At 41.7% G+C, this 15,143-nt stretch overlaps 1 long non-coding RNA gene across 1 annotated transcript in view; it reads left to right on the top strand.

Annotated features, from left to right (window-relative positions):
- LOC145713081 (uncharacterized) overlaps nucleotides 1-13,101 on the top strand; it is a 62,651-nt gene extending 49,550 nt beyond the window's left edge. The window contains exons 2-3 of the long non-coding RNA XR_014136015.1: nucleotides 8,584-9,000; nucleotides 12,391-13,101. This is a non-coding gene — a long non-coding RNA (uncharacterized LOC145713081). The remainder of the gene's footprint in view (nucleotides 1-8,583; nucleotides 9,001-12,390) is intronic.
- The last annotated feature ends 2,042 nt before the right edge of the window (nucleotides 13,102-15,143 follow it).

The raw sequence follows: 15,143 nt of genomic DNA, 5'->3' as shown, positions 1-15,143 counted from the left end.
CAGTTTTAGTCTATCATGAGCATTTTTGCTTCCTTGGTGAGTATGTGTGCACATTTCTTTTAGTCTTAATCAGCTTTTAAGTGTCTTTTGAGATAACATTCTCCAAATTCCTTTATATACCTGAAGTCCCCATGAGCTCAAAACACATTTAATTATTTGTTCTCCTCTTTCTTCCTTGGGAAGAGATGGAAACAACCAACTGTGAATATTAACTATTATCCTCAACTAAGGCACACCAAGATATTCTCTGAAACATTATTACAAGTGGAATACGCAGTGTTTGCAAGCATCCTGTGAGAAACCTTTGTTCAAAAATTGAGTCAGCTTTCTGTTCAATGATACGGCTAAAAAAACAGATGGATACCTGTAGATTGAACTTAACACAAATGAGGCATTGGATGTAGTCACTGTCCCGGGAGAGATAATAAAAGAGGGTCAGAGCCAAGAGTTACTACCTGGATTGTCTCTTGGGAACCCCCTAACCAACCTCGAAGAGATTGACCAACTTCTTTGTTTACCCCAACGTGCATTCAAATATTATCATGGTCTGTGTGTGCCATTAAATCAAAAAGGAATGCTCCTTTTTAATGGAAACGCTTGACAACTCTCCCTTCTCGGGTAAAGACAATAGAGCTTATTACCTAAGGGAGGCCACGACTGGTATAACAGAAGCCTCTTAAATTTGTCTATTCCCCAACCCTCTACCTTCCACCCCACCCGGCCTTTGTCTTAGAAGGAATTCATTTTCCAAGGAAGACCAAGGCTGTCCTCTGTTTCCTCTTTGGAAAAGGACAGAAGTCCAAATCAAATTTAATCTCTGACAGGTTATCCTGTTCCAGTGCTGGCATTTCCTTACAGCACACATTTTCCTGAGGCAAACTGGATACAATATGATGCATTATTTAGCAAACACATTTTGCATTAGACTGACCGCCCGAGGCACCATTGATACCAGGAACTAACACTGCAATAGAAAAAAGAAGAAAAAACCTCTTATTTTGTTTGAATGGCTTTGTGACTTAGCATTAAAACATGGATGTATCAATTAAGGGGTTTCTTCCTTCCCTGTAATAGAAGTGGACTCAGAGTAATTTGAAACCCAAGAAAAGGAGAATATGAGGAGCATTGCCCACTTGAAGTAATGGCTGAATAGTAAGAACTCAGGACGAGGAACAAGCATGAGAAAACTGGCATGTCTTGTCTCTAGGGTGATGGACCACACATTTTGGATTGGTGCTCATCCCTGGGGCTAATCATTGTGGCCGGGGATGGTGTGGGCTGAGGCAGTCTCAGAGCCCAGCCTGGGTCAAGGGCCCTCTACCTCAGGGGCAGTTTTGTTACCAGAAAAGGGTCAGGGGAGGTGCTGGCAGACAAAAGCAATAGCCTAGTACTTCAAGGGTGACAGCTGAAGGTATCAGCTTACTGATGGAAATAGTACAAGGGAAAAGGAAAAGTGGTCTGATAACGATGATAACGTTGTGAAGTGTGTATAAGAAGTCCTGGGCGAATGACAGTACTGGAAGATTCAGGCAAAGGCTTTACTTATTAAGCACATACCATAATTCAAGAAAGAATTGTTTTTATAACACAGTTCTTAATAATATGAGGTTTCTTAGGAATGTAACTATTACGTTATAGTTGAATATATATATATATATATTTTATATATATATATTATTATATATATATATATACTTTATATATATATATATATTAGGATACAGTATCTATAAGATCTATCTATCTATCAGATAGGATATATAGGTTAGGATCTTTGCATCCATATATATAAGTGAGACAGGACTATAATTTTTCCCTACTATACTATTCTATGTTATGATCTCCCAGAGTTCTTATTCTTTCAATAAATAGTCTATTGAGTCGTTCTGTGTGACAGGCTTTATGCAAATATAGATGCCGGAGACGTGGAGATGCCCCATGTCTCCATAGGGGGCACAAAACACCCACCACTGTCCTGGTGGAGCTTAGAGTTTAGTAGGGAAGACAGATGATAAGAACGGAATCTAATGAGTTTCTTGATAACAGAAATACAGGGTGGTGCGGAGACAGAGCACTATAGATAGTAATACCTACCTTATAAGGTTATTATATCAGGGACAATGAATAAAGCCCCTGATACAAGAGAGAGCACATAGTAGACACTAAACAACACTCTTACTATTATTTGACCACCTTTTCTGATTTTTAAATAACTATTAGTTTGTAGAAGTTTCTAAGTTCCTCAGCCAAGTTTGGTAATTTCTATTTCTTGAGACTACGGCCCACCTCACCGTTATATTAGCATAAAATTAGAGTATTATAATTTAAAAATCGTCATGTCAGTGGTTACGTACACTTTTTTCGTTCTAATCTATTTTTTCTCTTATTTAGATTTAAGAGGAGGTTGGTAAATTCCATCAACTTTTTAAAGTTTTATTTTATGCTTGAATGTATTTATTGATTCTGCTTTTTTTTTTTTTTTTTTGTCCTCCTCAATCCCTTCCACCAGTTGTTGGTTTTTTTTTAAACAAATTTTTCAAAGTTTCTTTCTCTGGTATCTATGTTTTATTTTTTGTGTATCTGAATGCCATGCGTTTCTTGTATATAAAATTTGTTAACTCATATCTTTGTTATGAATTGAGCCGCATATCAACATGAAATCATACTTTGTCTTATGCTTATGCCTTGAATTTGCATTTTTTCTGTATCAGATCAGGGGGATTGTATCTGTATTGTAAGGGGAAAGGAATACATTTAACATTTTTGTATCTTTATAATATAGGTTTATTAGTTTTATTAAACTATCATTGAATTTTAAAAACTTATTTTGAAATTCTTTGCACTTTTCAACCCATTTATTGATGTAACTATTTTTATTTTATTTCTAAGGTCACATTTTAATTATTCTCTCTAGGCTTCTTTGTTGTTTCTAGATTTTTCCCTTCTGAGACTCTATACTTTCTTTGATCTTCTACAGTCCTCTAGAAAGTTCATCTCCTATTTTAATTCTATTTCTTTTTAAGTTAAGTAAATTGGTCCTTGACCAATGTCTCTTTAATTATTAATGTAGAAAATACACATGAATCTTTTGAGACCCCTTTTCTAGACAAAGAATTTCATATTCTTGTATCTTTTCAGCTCCACCCTTACTTCCCACTTTTTGAAAATATAATTTGGGGCTCAGCACTAAATTATTTTTATTCAATTATCACTATAATTTTTTATGTTTTATCCTTTAAGAGCAATTTGTAGAAGCCCTTGCTTTACAACCATATTTAGTACAGTTATTTGGATTGACGTCCATGTCTAACTGGATTCAATACTCACTCCGAGCCCCTTAGTTTGCAATTAACATGTATTATTTTCACAATCACAAAAATAAGGATGTTTTTTAAAAGACAGAAAAGCCAAGTGCCAATACCAATCAGGAGAGCAAATGCTTGTTAAAACGTTGCACGTTGTTTTCTTGAATTTAGGACCAGCAGCTGTTTTTGAGGGCTCTCCAAGAATTAGATGTATGCTTAGTGGCCATAATATGAGGATTTTTTCCCCCTTTCCTCTTTCTAATGCCAAAGTCAAGTTTCTCCTCACAAAACCTAAAGTTCTGCCTCTTCCAGAACACATTCTAGACCCAAAGGTTTTATGTGGACCGTTCTGACGGAGGTAGAACTGAAGAATCCGGGCACAGCCATGTGATTGTGACGATAACCTTATGTCAGACTTCTGCTCTCGGTACTTACAAGCCCTGTTGCGCGCCACCCGTCAGGTGCACAGAACTTTCTGCATGGTGATTTTGTCCATCCTTTCCTCTTTTTTAAATGCTATCTTGCCAAATGTTTGTCTTTTGTCCCCGCTTTCTATCACCTGGCAGATTTTTTTTTTTTTTTTTTTTTTTTTGAGAACCATTTGTTTACGGTCATAAATTACTTTTCTGGTTGGCAACACTTGCTTGAAATTTTGTATGTGGTGTTAGTATGGCCCCAACCGTGGGAGGCCACCTGCCTTTCTGCCATCTGCCAGGTACGGGGTCTGGGGGGTGTGTATGGGTGTTAAACTGTCCCTCAAAGAAAACCACATCAAACAGTTTATCCTTTTTAATGCGGTGGTGGGTTCGTTCATCCCGTATGAATGTAAACTTCAGAGTGTTTGGTTCTTGGAACTCAGGAAGAAATAACAGTTGTTAGAAACTCCTGACAACGAACTGTTCACAAGACCCCTTAAATTAAACTGTCTGCATGTTTTAAAAAGTGTTTCAAGGTTCTAAGTACTTTCTTTCATTGGAGATGCTGAGATATTACTATGAAAGTCTTCATGCAAGGGTCAAGGGTGTTGTTTTAGTTATTTCATATTTCAGGCATGCTTAAACCAAAGGTACACTTGTGAAAGTCTTTCTTACTTCTTACAATCTTGATGTGGTTTCTATTGATCCTTGTTCCACTGTGGCTTTGGTAAGAAAGAGTCACTTTTCTCTCACGGACACACATTTGACTTTCGGGGGGCTTGTGGTTGGAAAAATATCAAAGTCTGTGATTCCTTCATGCTTTGCCCAGCCTTAGGGTAAGTGTGGCAGGCATTTGGTTTCAAGGTGTTGCCGGATGTGAAGTGAGTACTTGTGAAGTGCCCACGTCTGGGTGGGGGTTTGTGGTGTGAGTGACAGCATGGGGGAACTGCCATTCTCAAACTGCAGCGTCTGCTGAGAGCATAAAGGAGGCAGCTGGCAAATTCAGCGAAGAAAGGGCTCTTTAGGATCCTACTTTAGATATTAATAGAGAGGGCTTTCTCAGAATGTTTTTAACAGGATATAAAGGTTCCGAGCAATAAGGAAGGGGGAGAAAACAAGTAGTTTGCTTGCATGGCTGGTTGGCTAGAGTTCCATAACATGGGTGTTATATCTGCAAGAACACTAAAACAGGGTGATTCGTTACAAAAACCGTGTCCATAAGATGCCAAACAAGTGGTTACAGATGGAGATAAAACGGGCAGTTAAGCCGGTCTTAAGCCTGGCGTGGTGAGTCTTGAAAGAACTCTTAACTGATTGGATATGGGCCGACGTTTAATGAGTGCTTTGCTAAGCGCTGATTTACATTATCTCATTTAATGCTCACGCTAATCTATGAAATAGGTATTACTTCATTTTACGGAGGAGGAAGGAAGTGACAGGTCAAATAACATAACCAAGGTCACAGAGCTGGTAGACGGTCGGGCTTGGGTTTGAACTTAGACGGCGAACCTCAAGTAACCAACGGCACCCATGCTGCTAATTAGCCGGCCTTCGTTTCCTCCCTCCCCGCGTCTAACAAAGCAGCTGAGGAAATTCATGGAGCTTTGCTGGTCGAGTGGCTGACCCTTCAGTAAGAGCTGGTCTCAGCTCCAGGATGGGTGTTCCCCTAACGTTGCCATGACTCTCTTGAGTTATGTTTCAGCTTTGGGCAGTAGCCTGAGCAGGGCTCTGTCTACTCGCTCTGGCAACAACTATAGCGGGGCTATTTTTTCCCTTTATTTACGGTTTGTGATCGCTGCCAGCAAATTTCTCTGAGGAGCGCATTTAAATATGCCACGTTTGTATTACTGTGTGTATTCTGGGTGAAACATTTATGATAAATCAAGTTTTTAGGTGCCCTATGGGGAAAGTGCTAATGGAGAAATGCATCTGAAGAAAACTTTTCTCTTAGTTACTTGAGGAAACAGGCGCCGTTTATCTTGTGAGGCTTGTGGGAGATGAACGTAAACCGCCCAGAATTGTGGTTCTGCATATCACAAGAGGCAAATGAAGCATCCGAACTTAGCTGGAGGCTTCTTCAAGCCGTAGCAGAACGACCCTTTCCCATCCTCCAGACCCCACTCTCCAGCTTTCCAGCCCGGTGAAACCGTTCATGTCAAGCCTGGCCCACTGCGTGGGACGCTTTTCTCAGCACTCCTGTGGTTCACTTCTAAACATGCCTACACTCTGTATATTTTAACTCCCTTCCTCAGAAACACCTATTCTGATCCTTTTCCCCTCTGCAGTCTAAATTTGACCCCTAGTAATGGTGTCGTTACACTATTTTTTATTTTACCACTTGTCATTATATACTTGTTTATGTGACATTTGTTTATTACTTGTCTGCTCCACAGGACTTGACTTTAATTAAGTTCATTGGACAGCACATGCTTCCGTTAGTGTTTTGCACAGCGTCTTGCCACATAGAAGGCGTCCTAGATATTTGCTGAAAAATGTGCTTTTCCCCGGGCTCTATAGAAACAGGTGCATGTAGCTTGTTTATTACATGCTGCCATTTCTCTCTCTCTCTCCCTGCCCCCCCCCCATTGATACAAATATTTGTAATCCCCAATGCCACTCATAGTGGCACATATGAGTGCTCAATAAAACTGAAGTTGAATGGGGTCTGTATGACTTACACCTAAACTTTAACATTATGGACGGGAAGCATTTCAGTTCAGTCTAAGTAATATTATTAAGCACCCAATAAAGTGTCAGACTTTATGTATGATACTGAAGACACAAAAATGCGTGAACTGACAGTCTGGAAAGGAAGACAGACCCACAAAGGGATAATTATAGGCAAAATGTTGCCTGAGCAATGAAAAAGATATACATAGTGCATTACAGTAGCACAGAGGACAGAGAGATGCCTCATTGGCTAGCCTGGTCTGAATCTTCCAAGTTCAGAGTTAGAACTGTGAAGAGTGCATATGTATGAACAGCTGCCAGGTGCCGGGGGTGGGGGGCAATGATAAAGAATGATTCAGGGGCGCCCGGGTGGCTCAGTTGGTTAAGCATCCGACTTCAGCTCAGGTCATGATCTCACAGTTCGTGAGTTTGAGTCTCGTGTTGGGCTCTGCGCTGACAGCTCAGAGCCTGGAACCTGCTTTGGATTCTGTGTCTCGCTCTCTCTCTGCCCCTACCCCGCTCACACTCCGTCTCTCTCAAAATAAATACATGTTAAAAAAATTTAAAAAGGAATGACTCAGTAGCAGTTTGATGCTCTGAAGCATGAGGCAGAGAGTTGGTGGCGGTGAGGCTCGAAGGGTAAGTCATGTTATGATCTTAGAAGATCTATAAAAGAAGGTATGGTTTTCCTTTATGTTTTCCTCCATGACCTGAACATTGTAACTGCTGACATTTTTCTTGGTCAGCGAGACCAAGGCCAATATTACAAAACACAGGAAACTGTCAGACAGGAAGTTTGAATAATTTATTCATTCATTCCTTCCGTGACTGTTTACTTAGTATCTGCTGAGAACTAGGCACTGAAGATACTTACAGATTCAAATGAGATACAGTGTTTATCCTATCTAAGGACTGCAGTATAATGAGGGAGACAGGAGAATAAACAAGAGGAAAATACAATAAGTATAAAAGTATAAATCAGCAGTAGTAAAATATTTTGGTCTTCGGACTCCTTTATTTTCTCCTGAACACTACTGAAGATCCAAAAAGACTTTTGTTGATGCGGGATATATAGTACTATATATATGTAGTATTAGAAATTAAAACAATATTTAAAAAAGATTTATTATCAAAAAATTAACATAAATAATATACTTTAATGAAAATAACAGTATCTTATTATTTTTCTTTCACAAAAAAATTTAGTGACAAAAGTACCATTGTTTCACATTTTCACACACCTCCATGCCTAGCTTAGTAAGTATTAGATTCTCATATTTGTTTCTGCATTCAGTCTGTTGCAAGATGGTGTTTGGTTGAAGTACGTGAAGAAAATCCAGGCTACGTAGTTGGAAGAGGGGGGAATATTTCAATAGCCTTTTCTAATAATTATGGATATTCCTCTTTCACATTATACCAAAACTTGACAAAAGTGATGGTTTCTTAAAATTTAGTTGCAATGGAAAATCTGAAATTAATTGACAGCCTTTTTGTATTCTGTCAGATAAAAATGTATCAGTCTACCTTGCACTTTGAATGGATCTTTTAACTAGGTGTGATTTTGTCACATCAGGTATTAGTCACTTGGAAAATATTGGTTCTCTGAGTGACCCATAGATGCATCTCACTATAAAACATCAGGTAATAATATACACATAATGTAAATATGCTAAGGTAATGAAACATCGTAAATAAACATAAGCGTTTTAAAAAGGTATTACTATCACTGCTGACCTCATCAGAAGAGTCTTTTTTTTTTTTTAATTTTTTAACGTTTATTTATTTTTGAGACAGAGAGAGACAGAGCATGAACGGGGGAGGGTCAGAGAGAGGGAGACACAGAATCTGAAACAGGCTCCAGGCTCTGAGCTGTCAGCACAGAGCCCGACGCGAGGCTTGAACTCACAGACCGCGAGATCATGACCTGAGCCGAAGTTGGCCGCTCAACCGACTGAGCCACCCAGGCGCCCCAGAAGAGTCTTTAAATACAGGGAAGCTGTAAAGCTGGTGGTGATAAGCTTAGCAAAATTCTAAGTTGCGTTGGGAAGTTCAAGTTTCGTCACTTGAAATACTGTCAGCGGTTTTCTTGAAAGTGACAAGTGACTGGCTCACTTTGTTCATTTTCCAGGAAAATGTTGGCGAGATACTCACGTCTAAATAGCCACGGTTGTAACAGAAGCCATTCTTTCCAGGAAAAAAATGGCATTCCACGAACGGATTCCGCCTGCAACTCAAGCACCCAAGTGCCTTCCTTCAAGACATCCATGGGAGCAAATCCTCATACTTCAGTAGGCGGAAGTGCTTTGTCCCACACCGTCATGGAGAGTTGAAGACTGTGTACTAAAGAGCCAATTCTAATGAAAGTAATACTATCTCCTGTTTCACCGGACACAATATTAAGTAGGACAAGCGTCTGTTTGTTTTCACTTTATGCGCGTGATGGTGGTGAGCTCACTGAGTCCCAGCCCGGTTTGGGGCTACGGCCACGATTTGCACCCAGAGGCTACGCCAGCGAATACGGTGTTTACCCTGTCTAAGGAGTCGCTTTTGCACCAGGGGCGCAAGGCTGATGTGGTGGTTCCAGGAAGAATCAACAGACTTTTGAAAAGGTATGGAGCACTTTGGATGTTTCAGCACCACTCATGTTGGCTATCAAACGTTCATGCAGAAAGATGATCTTCTTTGATGATTACTTGGTGCTGATACTGGATAAATGCAAGCAAAATAGCCATGTTCATAGATGCTTCCATTTCTAAGGCCAAAGTACGATTCTGCAGAAGAGAGAACGGCTCAGTCTTCTTGTGTCCAGCTAGGTCATTAATTCAACAAGCGACTGTATTGTTGAAAAGTGGCAGGGCCATGAATTCTTTGCGCTGACTTTTCAGCCAGCAGGCTTCCAGCATTTATTTCCACCAAAGGAAGCTTCATTTTCTCACACCTGCCATGTATGTGTCTCCAGTCAGTGCAGTTTGATGATTTACCCTGTGAGATACTTCTTGGGGTTTCTTCATTTGTAGTTCAAAAGATATAAGGAGTACTTTTTTTTTTTTTTTTTTGCATGTAAGAGCTCATTACATCTAAGTTTAACGTATTTCTAAGTCATTCATCTTTTCCCATTATATTTTGTTGAATTTCCTTTTGTATATTGAATCTAATTCAGCCAAGGAGAGTACATTAGTAACACGAATCAGTTTCTGAAAACAATTTTTTGTTACTTTGAAATGAGGGTTTTTTTTCCCCCAACTCCGCATCTTGAATAAATATCCCAAGAATATTGGTTTGAAGGGGTGCCACATTGTGAGTGTACATACACCATAGGTCATCCCAAAACACGTGAAGAAGAGGGACTGCTGGCCCAGAGTTTGGGTTGAGATGTATTTTTTTCCCAGTTAGTAATAACGTATTTACCCGTTTTCACCGAGTACTCACTGAGCCCCGAGTACTCACTGAGCCCCAAGTACTCACCAAGCACTGCAGTACTCACTGAGGACTGCAGGTGTCCAATCAGTTTGGGGAGGAGCTTCTGGCTCCAGAACAGAGCCACGTTGGTTGGTTGTCCCATATGCTGATGACCTTTCCCTACTTGAGTGACGCTGTCACTGACCTAATGTATAGCATACCATTAAAATCCAGTTTGATGCTATAAGCCTACGGATGAGGTTTTAACTGCAGAGCATAGGTTGTTAGTCCTCAAGGGGCTTCCAAGCCATGTAGTCCACAAATACATGGCAAGTGCCCAGAGCTTCAGTTACTTGCCCGAGTTCACCTGCTAATTAATGGTAGGGCTGAGCCAACAAGTTAATGCTTTGACATACAGTGGAGGTGAATTAGGAGCAAAGTCACATGCCAACTTTAGGGGCAACTCCCTCCCGGAAGGAGGAACTACATGACCTAGCTGAATTGTCACAGCAACAAACAAATCATAGCAAATTAATGGGAGATTTAAGGATATTCAAGCTGACTTTGCTAATAAGCAATATTTGCCAACCTTGAAACCTAAGCCTGGATGAGATGGAAATCAACTTTACTCCAGTGCATTAGAAATGTAGTATTTGATACATTTGAGTTATGTCCTAGATTAAAATTTTAATATAAGTTTCAAAAAGGGAGATTGGTGTGTTTGGGGAAAACCCTAGAAACGACTGCCCTCTGTGTTAATATCTCCTAAACCCATTCTTGGTTTCCATGCCAGTTATCAAGGGGTTCTACTAGAATTATATTTTGTAAGTGTCTGATTTCACTCCCTTTTCTTTTTCTGCAATCCAACAATACATCCCACTTCTCCCCTCCTCTTCCTGCCCCCAAACACTCCTTTTTGGAGCATTCAAATTCCAGAGAACAGTGAGCTCTAAGCCACCAATCCAAAGCAACTTTTACAGCATCTTATTCTGTACTTTTATATGCAGGCAAATCCTCCCCATCTCTCCTCTGTCCCCACCCCACAACTGTCCCCTCCGGCCCCACCATCCCTGTATTTTCTCCCTGGCAAATAGCCTCACTGAACTCTGGGTGGTGGGCATTGACCAGACTTCAATACAAACGCTCCTGTTGAAAATGGCACCAACTTAGGTGAAGAACAAAGACACTTCAGCTTCAAAGCGGAAGCTCCAGTTTCTGCACAGAAGGGGTTTCACACAACTCCGGGTAACAACAACAACCACCTCAGGGGAAGAAAAGTCCCCAACTACAAAGAAATGCCAAACAAGCAGTCATCAGCCCTTCTTTTCTTCCTCTGGCAAGTTTAGCACAAAACCTGATCAGGAGAGCAGTTCTTGGATAATTGGTTGGACCGTGACGGCTGCTAGTAGCATTTCTTCAGCCTCCTGTATCCCAGAAATTTATGGAGATCTGAGTGGTCTGTGTTCACCCAGGCTTAGAGATGTGCAGTGCCCACACACGTGTGTGCACGCGACCATGGCATGGCACTGGTTTGCTAGGGAAGGATTCTGGCAACCCAAAGATAACAGGCCAAGTCTTGGTTTTCCTCTCCTCTCCTCTCCTCTCCTCTCCTCTCCTCTCCTCTCCCTCCCCTCCCCTCCTTCTTTCTGTTGTTCCCTCTCTTTTTTCTCCCCATTATAGTCAAATGCTGGGGTGTGGCCACACAGCACTGGCAAACACATACTTCCTCTAATTGCCATGTTTTTGAGGAAAAGAAATTGGAAAGAGTGAGAAAGTAGGGGTTGAGTATGTAGGGGAAGAGACAGAATGAAAAGTTGAAAATAATAAACAATTTTTAAATGTTACCTTTCCCCTGTCCATAAACCCAAGAAGAGAATGAAAAAGAATGTTTTCGGGTTGATAGAGGCCTGACTCAAAATGAAAGGGGGCATCAGTCCTTTGTGGGTTGAGGCATTAAAGTAAACAAGTCTGACACACAATATGCTTAAGTTCCCATTCTCGTTCTGTTAAGATACTTCTCCAAGCTTATAACGTGAGAGATCTCTTTTTTCCTTCAATCCCTCTGTTCCCTTTCCCTTCCTCCACCCCAAACTCTCTGTTTTCTCCATCTCCCTGTTGGTCTCTGTTATCCGAGAGGTGGACAAGAGCCAGGCTTAGCTGTGGTTCTTTGCCACGTCACTAGCCACACCAGTTGTTGATGAAAATCTGGCACTGAGAGATGAGACCATCTGTGGTGAAGTTTAAACCTATTTACCTCTCTGGCAAGCTGGTCGAAGCCTCTCTTTCTCTGTATTCAGTGAGGCTGAAGATGACAAATACAGCGGGATTAAAGCCATGGGATGAAGTTTGGGCAAAACAAAACCTTTCCCCAAAGACAGCTCATAGTAGTTGTTAGCCGTAAGGATAAGCAAATCCCTAGAGTCTGGAGTGTATAGCCAAGGGGCACTTCTGCCCTGGGTTCCACTGTCTGTGCACTTGAAGGAGGCAGACAACTGGCTGCGTTACAGTCTGGGCTTTGGGTCTTGGGAAATGCAAACTGGAATCTGCTTCTTTGTTGAATGATCTTGGAATGATCCTGGGCTATATTTTGTGATTTTCAGGGCAAACATCCTGCTTCAGAGAACTGTTCTCAGATTCAGCTAATGATCTGCAGAAGAACACCACCATAGTTCTAACCTGGAAACAGGACTCCACAGCTTGACCAATTACCTGAACCACAACACTTGAGTCCAAAGGATTTTGGCTGCTTCCAAAAGTCCAATCAACCCTTAAAGCTACCAGTGAGACTATTCAGACAAGCATGAAGTGAGCTCTGAAGTCAATGCCAAATGCTTTGGACAATGGCAGGATCCCTGGGCAGAGGCCAATTTACCATGAAGCTAATAAAGCTTAAGCTTCTGGGCCCCTTTTGAGGCCCTGAGAGGGGTCCTAGCAATGTGTTCACATATTTGCCTTTTTGTTGCAAAATTTGCAAAAGTAAGGCTCAATGAGTCAACTTCTCACCCTATTTCAGCTTCTCCTCTGCTATATTTCCCCCGCCTGTTGCATGGGGTTGGAGTCATCCAAGGCAGTTGAGTTAGAGATACATTTAATCTGAATTTAGTGAGATAGATTTATGAGGATCGAAGTCACTTCTGTGTTTGGTCACTTTATTGCTGGCTATCTCGGTATAGGAATGGCTTCCAGGTACACACCTCCAGCCCACTGGGCTGGCCCATCTGGCATCATGACACAAAACGGCAGGGCCAGACGTTGACTCTCGCTATGAAAGTACTCGTGCTTGGCACGGGAAATCTCTGGGCAGTGGAGGAGGGGAAATGAGTTTTAAACTGTGCACAGCCAGAGGCTGGTCTGTGAAATGGGGAAGAACACATTGTGAGGTTATAATAAAGATGAAACAAAATAAAGTGTGTTAGAAGTGTTAGCCAGTGTCTAGCATTGGTTGGTAAATAAAGGTACTGTTATTTCTTACTTGGAGCATCTTGGTATCATCTCCATGAAAACCAGGTATTAGAATACCTGGGAGATGGTGATAGCTCTTGAAACCTCTCATTAAAAAAATTCTTTGTATTCTTTATTTACTTTTGAGAGACAGCGAGACAGAATGTGAGTGGGGGAGGAACAGAGAGAGAGAGGGAGACACAGAATCCGCAGTGGGATCCAGGCTCTGGGCTGTCAGCACAGAGCCCGATGCGGGACTTGAACTCACAAACCACAGTGTCATGACCTGAGCCAAAGTCGCACATTCAACCAACTGAGCCACCCAGGCACCCCACTGAAACCTATTATTTTAAAAAAGGTTACTTTTCTTTCTTTCTTTCTTTCTTTCTTTCTTTCTTTCTTTCTCTCTGCCTTTTTATTGTCAAAATGACTCATGGGAGAAAATATCGAGGAAACTGGTTATCTGGATCCTAGATAAAAGAATTGCACTCACTCTAAATGATTAAAATTTTAAACATCCTCAAGGTGCTTCATTAATAGGACATTCACAGGAATCAAGACCTTTCAAATGCTACTAGTAAGAAGCAAAGTCCACCTGATATTATTAAGTAGAACTTTGTTTATTGCTAGATTCTCTGAGGATAGGAAGAACATATTTGGGCTTGACAATATGCGGTGCCTGTCCCTTGAAATAGATGCCCAACAGTGACTGTTACACATATCCGATTGTTCTTTTTATTGGTTCATAGCCCATGGCCTCTACCCAGTCTGAGTTTTAAAGATGAAATTGAAATGGACCATGTCCTCTGTATTTGTTACCATTTCTAAAGTAACGGTTAAAATCATCTCTAACTAGAGACAGAGAAAAAGAAAATGACACCTGAAACATTTTTGTCAGTTACTAAACAATCGGCAGGCCAGAAACAAGCTTTTCTCTGCAGAAAAAGGCCACAGGCCCCTGTCCTCTGCCTAGGCTATATTCTGTTACACATTTTTCGGCTCGCCCACCCCCCCGCCCCTGCCCTGCAATGTCCAAAAGAAAAGAGGTGCCTCCTTTAACTGAAAGCAACTTCCCCCACATTGGAGAACCAGATCCCTGGCCCTTTTAGCCCCGGCATCACCTTGGTGAACCTTCAAGAATGTGCCCATACACAAAAGAGAATTTGCTCCTCCTTCTGGGAAATGCTCCCTTAGGGCCCCATCAGGTTTGCCAGAACCAGTTGAAAGTTCAGCAATCTTAACTGTACTTCAGGAGGTCAGATCTAGCTGAGGTCCAGGCTATAAAGTGTTAGCATGTAGGTGTGGACTGCAGTGCAGAGAGAGAGAGAGAGAGAGAGAGAGGGAGAGAGGGAGAGAGGGAGAGAGACAGGGGGACCCCGCGTGTTCCGCGAAGTGCCTCTCTCCTGCACCCAGCCATGAGTGTATGAAATAATTCCTCCTTTGTCCACCAGCTGGCTTTCAAAGCTGTCGGGATGAGCCCTGCTGGACCTGTCTGGGAAGCTTGTTAAACTGCACCGAGTAAGTCAGGGAGAGGGAGGGGTGGGGAAAAGATGAAAGAACGAACACAATCTGTGTGAGGCAGTGGCCCTGACTCTAAAGAAACAGCCGATCTAAGGAGAGGAAGAGCTTCCTCTAAAACCAGAGACTGCATGCAATGCAAATGACCCCGTGTGCAGCTGCCTCTGGCAGACAGCCACCCGCCTCCCGAAGAATAAAGTCAGAGCAACAATTCCCTCCTGAACCCTGAAGCTTAGTGACTTCAAACAAGAAAAGAGAAAAGTGACATGTTTTTTTCTTTTCCCAGTGAACTCATCTATTCCCCAAATTGTGCTGATGACCTCATCATCTGCAGCTGTGCAGCTCGAAGCTCGCCCACCCTCCAACTCCCCGGGGATCACATCTGGTGGGGAGC

Source organism: Panthera onca, chromosome D4, assembly GCF_046562875.1.
Source record: "Panthera onca isolate mPanOnc1 chromosome D4, mPanOnc1 haplotype 2, whole genome shotgun sequence".
In the NCBI taxonomy this organism is placed as follows: domain Eukaryota; kingdom Metazoa; phylum Chordata; class Mammalia; order Carnivora; family Felidae; genus Panthera; species Panthera onca.
This window is presented reverse-complemented; position numbering and strand designations above follow the sequence as displayed.